This window comes from Neopelma chrysocephalum, unplaced genomic scaffold (assembly GCF_003984885.1).
Source record: "Neopelma chrysocephalum unplaced genomic scaffold, ASM398488v2 Primary Assembly neopelma1_22b, whole genome shotgun sequence".
Classification (NCBI taxonomy): domain Eukaryota; kingdom Metazoa; phylum Chordata; class Aves; order Passeriformes; family Pipridae; genus Neopelma; species Neopelma chrysocephalum.
This window is the reverse complement of record NW_020897690.1, coordinates 24,541,804-24,554,493: the sequence shown is the minus strand read 5'-3', so window position 1 is coordinate 24,554,493 and position 12,690 is coordinate 24,541,804. Positions and strand designations below refer to the sequence as shown.

Genomic DNA, 12,690 nt, shown 5'->3' with positions numbered 1-12,690 from the left:
CATTGTGTACTTACAGAGAATACCAGCAGGAAGAGTGCAAATTATTTATTTTCTATCAACCCCTACAACAGAGATTTTATATAATTATTGTTCAACTGCATCCCTCCATAATGGCTGTTGAATTCACTTGGACACCTCAAAAAATAGGCTAACTTTACACCCCCACCCCAGGAAATAATTTTGACTTACAGGCACTTTAGGATATTACCAAAGATCTTTAAATCACTCTTATTCAAGTAACAAAAGCAGTCTTTCTTTTTCATCCTGGTGCATTTTTTTTAATAGCGTTTATGTAAAACAGTGTGTCAAACTTTTCTTCTATGATCTCTGCAATTCTCCGTAATTAGTTGAAGAATGAAAGTTATGGGTAAACACATCATTTTTCTTTTAGAACTGTAGGAAATGTAGAGAAGAAAACCAATCAAATTCAAGTTTTGTGATATTAGAAATCATTAATAAACAGATATCAAACAGATATGAATAAAAGTAGCTGCAGCTGAGATTTTACTGAATCATGGACTGATAACCCACTATGACAGAAATGAAGCACAGTACCCTGGGAAAGTAAATCTTAGTGACCCAAAGAAGACAATGTCTAGCTCAGACTCTCACTTCTGTTGCTGAGATACTGCGGTCACAAATATAGCCTCTGCGTGCTTCCTAAGTAGAGAATTCTTTACAACAGCCTTCTGCTACTACATACATGGGAGTTCTTCAACATATTCTCAATTTTAATTTTGAATAGAGATCAAACATTTGCTTCGAGTTGTATGCATGAAGAAGGGTTCTGTGGATTTTAGTTTTTATTTAATGCATTGCAGGCTTGAACCTACAACCCACAAAAATTGGAAATAAAATATGTGAAAAAAGCATATTTTTCACACATTTAACTGTAAAATCTGGTCTGAAAAAAAAGGCTATCAAAATATTCACATCCTAAATTGCCAAAGACTAAGTACTTCTGTCATCTCCTGACAGCATTCCTGGAGCTCTTGTAAAAACATAATTGTACCAGATGTAAAGAAGATGAAATATGTATTTTCATCAATTTAACAAAATAGAGAATAAAAATGTAATAGCTTTTACTCATTTTGTTTCCTAGCATTGATCAAAGCCAGTAACTGCTTGCCAAAAAGAGAACAAGACAGATGATTTTGTTCTTCCTATGTACTTTTTTCACATTAAGGAATATTTCTGCATCTCTTCTTGTTTTCAAGGGATGAAATCACATTAATTCAGTTCATGCTATGACCTTACTATAAAAAATTAGAAAGTCAAGGTCTATTTTCGTAGTTAATTTCGTAGTTAATGTTTGGAGTGTTTTGTTGTTGTTGTTGTTGTTGTTGTTGTTGTTGCTTTTGGTATTTTTATGTATGTTTTTGTTTTCATTTTTTTCCATTTCAGTGCTAGCCATGTTAAGTGGTTATGTGGCCTACCTTCTTCTAGGATGGCATAATGATTAGTTGTTCTTAGTTTTGCATTGTTTGTTTGCTACCTAGAAAATTCAGATGGCTTCATTCTGAAACTTGTTTTGATGCTGAAATCCAAGAAAAAGGGAGAGATATTCAGTGAAAGGAGTGCTACAGAGTTAAATTTTATAGTCACATATAAAAATATTCTCAGATGAGTAAGTTAAAATCCTGTTAGATCTCACAAGCACCTCCTCTCTTCTCAATGCTGTCTGCTGTTGACTGAATCTAAAATCAAATTGCCTATGTACATTCATAGTACACATGAATCTGTACACATGGATCTCAGGATCTATTTCTCAATGGTCTATTAAAAACAAAGATGCAAGGGAAATTAGTAAGAGAAATACAGCAGCCTGTGAAACCTAGAAGAAGATCATGAATAAATATGGTAACATAGGAACAAAAAAAATCTGTAACCAAGAAATACTATGAAAAATTTAATGACTGAAGACACCTTAATAATAACTTTTTTAAAGTTCTTTCCTACTAAATGGCTTGCTAACATAACAAGCATTCATATCAGTAAAACATAGTATGAATAATAAATCCTAGTGTGAGTATCCTCTGCTAATTTTTAGTAGCAGAAAGAATCACTATAATTAATTAACAAGCCCTATACATTCTTGTAGCTCCTTGGACATGGACACCAAGAATTGTAATACAGAAAACCAGAGACAGTTGTTATGCTTTCAAGCCAACAGCAGAATAGAAGTTTTAGTAATAATACCTATCAATTGTATTTCACAAGTAATTGGACAGAACAAAATATTAGTATAAAAGTGTTCTATGGCAATAAAAAGTCAAATTTTAACCCAGGTGCTAGAGAACATATGTACCACATGCAAAAAAACCCAGGAAAACAAGGAGTTTAGGACTTCTTTGGAACTATAATCCTAGTGTTGGTACATGGAATCTATACTAAAAAGAAAAAGAAAGTAGCTTTCAGAGGGAAAGTTTGTGGATCAAGTACAATGGGATACCAAGTAACAAGTAACAGAGAGGGAAAAAAACACCAAAAAACCCTCCCCAAAACAACCCAACAAACTAAGGACAAGTGATGTGACGTAGAGGATATTGCAAAAAGGTCAATAGTGAGTTAAGAATGCAAACTCAAATTTTAGTTGCAGCTTGAAAATTTTGTCATGATTTGTCTAAAGTCAGAGTGTCTATAAAAGACGGTATGGTAAAAAGGTAAAATGAGCAGTAACAAGAAGAAGATATTATATTTAAAGAAATTCTTAAGGAATTCAAAGAGAGACTACTGGAGAAAATAGGAGTGGTCTGTAACTTCTGGCTATGGTGTGCATATTTAGTCTACAGAGCAGTCTAAGTATGACAGGACTGGAGAATGAAAAATGTGGAAATTCTTTTACAGGGCCACCTGTGAAACCACAAACAAATAAGACTGATGCTCATACATTGCTAATGTACTTAGTAGACTCTTGTATAAATACAACAAATTGAGGAATAGTCAACATGATTTCTAGACTGGATAGTTCTGGGTCATAATCCCACTGAAGTTCTTCTCCTGCTCACAGAAGGATCAGCTGTGAGGTCAGACCCCAGAATTCAGACAGAGAGTACATGGACAAGGTAGGGTCATTTGATACAATCTTTGAGTTTATAAAAGTACTTAGCAAGTTCATTCATCAGTTATCTAAGGAAACAGCCATGACATGAAAGATCTTGCAGGATAAGTAATTAGTTAAGAGATGGATATGGATAGTAGGAGCAGATGGTCAATCTTTATGAAAGGGTGTTTACAGATATCTGTGCTACAACCAAGGTTTATATTAAATGTTTGTATGAATCATCTGGAAAGGAAGGCAAGTAGTGAGGTGATGCTGATGGTATCAAATTACTCAGTTTAGTAAACATGAGAGCTAACAGTAGGTGCAGAGTTTAAGAAGATCCTTCTTTTTGAGGGCTGGTACCTGCTACTCTGAAAATATACAATGTAATGAAGATGCCCCTCCACTTTTTGGACCCTTTCTTGTGCCTTTCTAAGAGAAATTATGTTGCAGGAGTGACAAAAAGAGAAAAGTACTTCCCAATTTCTAGTTTTACTGAGTGTAAGATAAGATGGACAGTGTAAAGACAGAGACCAAAAAGGTTTAACTTATTTGGAGGAGAATAACTTTTATGGCAACAAAGATAAAGTTCTACTCTCTGAAGTATAATCTAATCTCTCCAAAATTGTCACTGACTGAGCTATAATGCAATTCTATGAGGTATTTCCTTTGCAACTTATTTCAAGCCTAATGACCGTTATGATCTGAATTAGCCAGAGAAGGTAAGAGATTCATTACCTAACAGGTTGTAGAAGAGCACTTTCTGAAGTCCACTCATTTGATATCATTGCTACTAGGTTCTCTGAACTTCATATTTACTCCATAAAACCACACTCAAGGAAAACGGCACGGAAAATTTGCCTATGTATGTCCCTTTTTGTGAAACTACACCTCCCATCCTGCAAAGGTAGAAAACAGTAAAGCTAATTCATGCTCTGATAAAAGAGATGAAGTACATGGTCCATGTGTTCCCTCCTTGTGCCTGCCCCTAGCACATCCGCTTTCCTCCTTGCTTTTTGCACAGAAAAAGGTGGTGAGTTAGGAAAAATGAGCCAATAGTGACTGCGCTAAGGTAATTTGATATGGAAATGGCATCTTCTGTATGGAAAGAACTGCTTGATTTTTGATAGTTTTGGTTTGGTTTTTTTCCCCCCTACAAACTCTCAAGGCCCTGTAGTGTCTAACAGGCTTTACTGACTATGACTATTCTCCCCTTCAGCCTCCCTGCATCCCTGCCCATGGGCCCAGGAGCCCATTTCGGCCCAACCTGGAGACCGAGCTATGTTGTAGATGTGCCTGTCTGTGGCCTGTCTCTAAACTGTTGTTTGAGAAGTTATGCCATCCCTTTCTGTCATGGAAATAGTGATGCACTTTACTTAACAGAGAGAAGCTACAATATATTTTATAAATATAAGACACTGAGTTAACAGTGGTAAATTGGTTAAGGGTTTAACAAGATTCCATGGCAAGGTACACTTGATTATTTACTGCATAGAACACAAAACTGTTAGGGAGACCCTCCTGATGAGCCATGAGGTTCAGAAAGGACACCCTTGAGTTCTAAACTCCTTCCCAGAGTGGAGTCTAGGTGCGGCTGAATCCAGACAGTGCCAACTTTATCAACAGTTTATATCTAAGGATTAGGTATTCTTTTTATAACTTAGCTAAGATTTCAAAATTTCAGTGCAATTATTTCCAAGTCATTTATTCAGTACCTGACACAATAAGAAGTAATTTTAAGAGGCATCCCTACTCAAGAGGAGATCCTGGCATGCAGCCTGCCACCATGCAGGAGAGCTCAGTGGGCTCTAGGCTGTTCACTATTTATGGAGCAAGATGATCGACTTATAGTCACATTTGCACACCAGCCATATTTCAGATGGTGCTTTCTCAACTAGCCCTCAGCAGCTGAGTAAGATTTATAGCCCTTAGCCATTGTGTTATCTGTCCCTCCAGAGTTCAATTTAAGCCAGATGCAGCCATCAGGACCAGCAGCTGTTGCTTAAGCAGAGAGCAGGGCAGGGGAGCACAGAACCACACCTTCTCATCTCTTTGGGTAAGAGCGAGTCTCTCTTCACCTAATAATTCTTTTGAGCACTTGTTACTGTTTGAATGGTCTCGGTGAAAAAGAACAGCAGTATAATGGAACCTGATGTATTTTATTATAAGGTTATCCTTTTGAAAGTGATCAGATTAATATGTGAGTAGGTACAACTCACAAAACTATGTTAAAATTTATTTAGGGGTCACTATATGGCATATTTGTTAGATACTACATTTAATATCCTCCATCAGAAATCCATTTACCTAGGAGTGGTGTACTCTCAAAAATCCTAGTTACTGAATCTGAAGATTTGCCTTACATTTTCTGAGGGGGTTTGAGGGGCAGAAGGAGCTGACTTCCCCTTGTTGTTTATACAGGTGCAGCAAGAATTGGTATCTTGTAGGGTCAACGGTGTCTGAAGAGGAAGCGGATGAGAGGAGAACAAGAATGCATGTGAAACTATCTGGAGGAAAGGATCCAAATGGAAGGAGTCAGAAGTTACGAAAGGTGAACATGTCAAGAGCAAGATCAGCAAAAGTTTTGGAAGTGGAAAGCTGAATGCACCAAAGGAAGACTTTTTGTCCCAGCTACTTTTATACAATAGATCAATAATGCCAAGCTCTTTTGCTCTGTCTCAAACCTCCCCTCTTCTCACTAGAGAAGAATTCTGGGCTCAATAAACTCTGCTGAAGCACTATGGACAGAAAAAGTTCTCTAAAGCTTTGTATCAGCAAGCAACACAAAGCAGAAGAACCATCAGATACTCTGATCTGTTTTCAGTGGATCAAGTTGCTTCTCCCCTCAATTCTGTCATTGTGATTGGTATATTTTAAGAAGTGAGATGCAATATTATGCTGTTTCCAACAGAATTAGTTTTTGTGGTTTTTTTTTCTTAAATTCACCTCATTGTCATCTCACCTCATCTCTTCCTACAAATGGATCCAAAATTTTCATAGTTGATGATTGTTCACCTAGATACAGTTTTATACATTCTATCTTTGTGAAGACTTATTCTTATTCCTTGACATTTACATCTTGGACTTTACTGAAACTGAATGCTGGAGAATTTCGTGTTGGCAGGCCATTTAATATTCTCTAATTACACTAGGATTGATTAGTTTATCTGCACAACTTTTATTGTTTTCTTCTTTAAAAAAAAAGCTTGCTTTCCAGCCTTTCTACTCAGAAAGAAATGTGTTACATTTTGTTAGTTACAAAAGAACTTACTGAGGAGCTGAGAAGATGAAACATCAAAGACTATTCTCAATTGTAAAAGAATGATGAAAGAAATACAATTTCTAATAGCCAATCTAAACCTCCCCTGACACAACTTCAGGCCATTCCCTCTTGTCCTATCACTGGTCACCACAGAGAAGGGATCAGCACCTGCCCCTCCTCTTCCCCTCACAAGGAAGTTGTAGACTGTGATGAGGTCTCCCCTCAGTCTCCTCCAGGATGAACAGACCAAGTGACCTCAGCACTCCTCATAAGGCTTCCCCTCAAGGCCCTTCACCATCTCTGTTGCCCCCCCTTTGGATGCTCTCTACTAGCTTAATATCTTTCTTATATTGTGGTGCTCAAAACTGCACACAATATTCAAGGTGAGGCCACACCAGTGCAGAGCAGAGAGGGACAATCACTTCCCTTGACTGGCTTGTGGTGCTTTGCCTGATGCCCCAAGACATGGTTGGCCCTCCTGGCTGCCAGGACTGCCTGGCAGCTGCTGGCTGCTGATTCATACTCAACTTGCCATCGACCAGGACCCGCAGGTCCCTTTTCATGACACTGCTTTCCAGCATCTCATTCCCCAGACTGTCCATACATCCAGGGTTACCCCATTCCAGGTGCAGAATCCAGCACTTTCCCTTGTTGAACTTCGTGTGGTTGGTGACTGCTCAGTCCTCTAATTTGTCGAAGTCTCTCTGCAGGGACTTCCTGCCTTTGAAGGAGTCAACAGCTCCTCCCAGTTTTGTGTCATCTTCAGACTTGCTTAGTGTCCCTTCCAGTCCTGCGTCCAAGTCATTTATGAAGATGTTGAAGAGCACAGGGCCTAAGATGGAGCCCCCAGTAGTGAAAGGTCACCAGTCTGATGTCACCCCATTCACTATTACCCGTTGTGCTTGATCCATGAGCCAATTGCTCACCCACCACATGATGTGTTTATCCAGCTGTTTGCTGGACATTTTGCCCAGAAGGATCTTGTGAGAGACAGTATTGAAAGCTTTACTGAAATCCAAAAATATTACATCAACTGGCTTTCCTTGATCAGCTAAGTGGATTGCTTTCTCATAGCATGAAATCAGGTTTGATAAGGAGAACTTTCCTCTCATGACGCTGTGACCAATGACTGTGTTTTCTTTCAGGTATTTTTCAATACCTCCCAGAATAATTTTCTCCATAACTTAACCAGGCACTGAAACAAGACTAATAGGCTGTATTTTCTGGGGTCCTTCTCCTTGCCCTTCTTGAAAATCAGGACAACATTTACAAACATTTACTTTGAAATCTTTAGAGGAATAACGCTTTTACTGATGAGTGCTTTTTGTGATGAGGATTTGTTAAGAAAAGTTGAACTCTTCAAAGCAATGCTTGCAGAAAAAATGAGCAATTTACCTTTATTTGCATTGAAGAATGAGCATTGCATGGTCTCATATCCTGGACTGTGTATCCAGATCTAATAATCAATTAAAACAAAGCTGCTCTACTCAAGACTGTTACTTGAAATTTCAAGAAATGTTTTCTTTGTTGTTTTTTTTTTAAGAATAACTTTGAATTCACTTCTGAAAGGAAAACACTGCCTGTAGGATGCATTAACATCTTCATTTTCCACATGTTTGCTCAGTTACATATCTAAGCAAGATATAGGGAAAAGAAGGATAGACAGACTTGATATGTGCATCAAGATATGATTATCAAGTAATTTCATGAGTTTAACTGAAAATGTAGTTATACATCTCTAAGGATTTCTAGAGCATATAAATAAAGCAAACAATAAAGAGGGCACAATGCAGATCAGCAAAGCAGTATATATGAAAGCATTTATGGCTTACTCAGAATAATACAGCATCAAAATTCTGTAAAAACACCAAACTTGAAAGAAATTTTAAGCCTGTGTTTCTTCTTCTATAGCATGAAAAATAAAGTCCTTGGTATGTGCAGCTTAAAACCGGAATTTAAAGACCAGTATGTGGCTTTAATGGAAAACAGATGTAGGCATTTGTGTTAGAGGGCTTTATTAATTTTTTTTTTAAATATTTTTTTAGAGATTTACCTGTACAGTCGTGTTCAGAAGATATTTTCAGGAAAGAGCTTTTAAAAGAAAATATGAGAGTTTTAATTTTTATTTCAGTGATCATCCAATGGTGTTTTAAAAGAAAGCACTTGACTGCATTTTATTCACAGGGACTGAATTCAAGAGGAGTGGGGGGAGCCAGAGAGGAAAATATAATTACATTTTTTCCAAACTCAGCATACAAAATATCCTTCATGTGATTGAAGTGGTAAAATAAATTGCCACTCAGTTAATTGTGCAGATGTTCAAAATATTATAAAGTTTAATTTTATGAAGATTTTAAAAAAAGCCTAAAACAAAACAAGGAGACACTGTAATTTCTCTTTTGGTTCCAGGCAGTTCCAAAGTACTTTTTTTTTTCCTATTTGTGATTTAATGAAAATAATTCCAGCAAAATTCTAGTATTTATTTTGATGGGGAAATTTGTGCCTCCCTCACGTCATGCGTAAGCCAATGGTAGTTTTTTTAGCTAGGTCTCATTGCTTTGCATATATTTTTCTCAGAGCATTATGGTCTTATCTGTTTGACCTTTATTAAAACTATCACGGGGTGAGACTTACCAACCTGTCAGAACCCTTTAGGAAGGATTTGCTTTTTGCCATGTTTATCCCATTTCCCTAGATATTTCTAGTCCATTGCATTGAAAGAGGTTTATGAGTGCTATGCCTGGTTAGTTATAACATTGTTAGACACCACACCAATAATTATTGGGTCGGAACCACCTTGTGGGGAGAGCATGTGTGTACGTGTGTGCACATGTGTGCGTAGGGGGAAGGGATGGGTCGAACCTCACGCAGGTGGGGTGGCATCTTATCCTTCATGGCAGGTTCCCTTTCTTGATGCTTAGGGTGGCCTGGAGCTGGAGGGACTGGATTTTGACCTAAGTGTTGTGGATTGGTTGGATTTTGATTTATTGTAGATTAATTTCTGCTAAGCTGGTATTGTGGTGGAATATTTTGTCTAGCTTTTGTAGTGCCCTTTTTGAACCTTTGCCAACTTTCCTCATTTTCCCCTCTAAATTAATAAAGAAACTTCTTGGGAACAAGTCTGTGGCTTATTCTCTTGATGTTATCTTGAGGTATTAAAGAACCCTATATCTATATTTTAAAGTAAAACTCCTAGCTGAGCCCATGAGCTGGCAGCTCCCAGGGCTGGAATCTTACAAACATCTCTATTGCAGACTGGTTTTGGGTGTTCAAGCATACCCAATTTTCTTGCTACTCATCAACGGATTAATTTTTGCTCCTGTAAATCCCTTCTGTTGTAATAATATCACTTCAAAATTGACATTTCTTTAGTCTTGAAATAAGAAATGTTTTGTTCACCAAGATAACATGATTGCAATCTTCCTCTTTTTCATTAATTGTCAGTATGGAGAAAAGATGTACTTTAAAACACCGTAGTTTACAACTTTATCAGTTGATCTCTTCATTGTTACACTCCCTGTTTTGACTATAACACCATAACATGGGATAGCATATGAGCTAAAAACATTAAGACTTTGATGTTCAACTACTGTAATAAATGTTCTATAAACACTTCAGAGAGACCATTTTAAATCTATCAAAACATATGTGGATGCTATAGGAAGTTTAGGAAGACAGAATTTCATCTTTATCTAGCATTTATATAGTTACTATTTATTCTTTCTCACTCTTCAAATGTTTTCTGTATTCTGCCTAGGTTTGCTGACAGACTATAAGCCTCTCACTGGATTCTTGCAGTTCTAGAACCAGTCTGGCATCTAAGAGGACAAGACCACTAACCCAGTCAGGTTTATAGGCTTTAGCCATCACCTATCTTGCCACCCTGGCTGTGACAAAGCAGTTCTTGCCCCTTTATTGGCTGCTCACCATACTCTCATCCTGCTGCCTTCCTTATGCTTACAAGAGCCGGGGGAGCTGATCAGGGGCTGATTTAGATGGAAAAAAAAAAAAGCAGCCATGCACTATTCTCTGTATTACTCAGTTGCCTCATCTCCCTGATATAACCGATAAAGAGTCTGCCTTGGCGCTATTAAAAGAAGTGGGAAGTGGGCAGGGAAGAGTGACAGGACAGAGTCAGCCAGGAACTGCGGTTTTTGGCAGAATGCTGTGTAAATGCAAGTCAGATGGCCTTTCTGAGAGTAGTTCCCATGGAAACTGAAAAAGTGTTACTTTCCTGAAGTTTTATCACTTGGAGTTATGAATTTGTATCTCCACCGATATCTCCCTCCTCATCTTTGCGGAGAAAAGCAAGTGCCATTAAAAATAGATTTACTGAATCTAACAGTGAATCAATTCTGAACATAGTTGTTTGCACACAGTTCCCACTCAGAGGCAGACTGTGAATTATTTCTCTGAAGAATACATTAGTGTTTCATGATTAATGGGCTATTTAAATTTTTACTTCTACTGGAGGAGTGACAGCAACAAATTCTTGTGTGTATAGACATAACCAGGCTTAAACCTATATTTACAGATCAATTCCTCCTCAAAGCATATACTCCTCATCTTCAATTCTGGTGAGTGAAGATGGCTGTCCTCAGCCCCCTGGGCCACGTTCGGCTCATTGAGGCATGGAACCAGCAGCCCATAGCCCACCCGTGCACCCTCCACACTGACAAGCCTGTGGGGTCAGGGGTCTACAGGGCCAGGGCCTGCTGGAGCTGGCAGTACATGGTGGGAGGGACTCTTGCCTCCCTGGGGGGAGCCAGGGCTGTGAGGTGCCCTCAGTGGCACGGGCCATACTGAGGGAATGTGCAGAAATAAATGTAAGTCAGCCCAGGGCTGAGGAGGAAGAAATTCCTGGCAACTAGGAGAAGGCTTTGGTGTGCTGGTGCCTTCAGGCAGCTATACCCACCTGCCCCTGGTAAGGACCAAGGCACGGATCCCTGTGAGGCTGAGCATCCTGACCAGGGGAGAGGGCGAGTGCCTGAAGGGTGATCAAATGACAATATAACCTTTGTTTCTAATGAGGCTTTTCATACTTGTTAGATAAATTGGACTTTTAGGTTGCTGAAGGATTGATTGGACTAGCAAAGTTTTTAGCACCAGATATCTATGTACACAAAAGCATATATTAATGATATACATGTGATTTCTTTCCTTTATCCTATGTTAAGATTCTTTGGTTCAACAGAACTTCTGGCTCAGGGTAGATTGTCATTTTACACCTAGAATCCCAGTGCAGTCGTTGCTCCTGATGTCCTTCTGAGCGCTTGAGATACGAGAGAAAAAAAAAGTTGCTGGTAACGAAACCACACTCCATCTCTTTTTTTTTTGTCTTGATTTGTTCACAGTGAAGACTATAAGCAGTCCTTGTAAATGTAGACTTAAGAATACAGCAAGAAATAATAAAAATCATCAGTAGATGTGCATACTCTACCTGCATCCTAACCTTTTATAGGAACAGATGATTTATGTGTATTTGTCCCTTCTTGCTCACCATATGTTCAATTGCATAGGAAGAAAATCTTGTTGCCTGTGTCACAAGAGAGACACAGCCCACTTCCAACATCTGCATGAAAACTGGAAATTAAAATTCTGTGTTGTGTTGGAGTTTGTCATCTCAGTTAGCCTAAACTCATGTAAACTGAATATGTCTAACAGAATAGGTAGTGTCTCTGGGAGAGGTACAACTCCATGCAGTTAGAAATACAGTGTCCTTCTAAACAGCTTAAAAATGTACTTTTATTTGTTACTTTGTAATTATTCTCAGAAATTTTCTCAGGCTGTGTCTGCACAGTATCTAGTCCAAAAAGAAATCCCTGGCCTCTAGGTAAAATTTCAACCCTGTTTCTCACTGCCTGCTGTTTTTGTAGGAATCATCTCCACTCTGTATATTCCACATCTCCTCTGGATCCCATGGGGAAGATCTAAGGCCTTAGAAAAATGAATTATTTTTCTATTTTTGTTGCAAGAGCTTGAAATTGTTGCAGAGTATTATCCTGGTATCATTATATTCAATAGCATTTAGGAGTTGTGTGATATGTATTCTGTCCCTTGGAACCTGGTGTGAAAGGGTTTGAGGCTATAAAGCCTGCTGTGAGTATTGGAGAAGTGTAACGGCACAGAGTTTAACATGGTGTGGCTGTATTCATGTTATCTATAGGGAGCAATACCTGTAGCAGACTGTCACCAAAACTGTGATTAGATTTCTAATAGTTCTAAGGAACTATTTGATTAGTACTAAAAGATAACTTTGAAAAATGTATATGCAGATTCATAATGAGTACACCAAGGCAATCTGGGTGGGTAAATTATCTGAAAAAAACCCTCCACACACAAGATAAAAATATATACTTTCATTTTCCAAACCACCCAAAAAAAA

General features: G+C 38.3%; 1 long non-coding RNA gene across 1 annotated transcript; it reads left to right on the top strand.

The window, feature by feature from the left end:
* The first annotated feature begins 3,033 nt into the window (after positions 1 to 3,033).
* On the top strand, positions 3,034 to 5,693 carry LOC113964969. Its single transcript, XR_003533372.1, has 3 exons — positions 3,034 to 3,065; positions 5,000 to 5,099; positions 5,465 to 5,693. It is a non-coding gene; the product is annotated as an uncharacterized LOC113964969 (long non-coding RNA).
* The last annotated feature ends 6,997 nt before the right edge of the window (positions 5,694 to 12,690 follow it).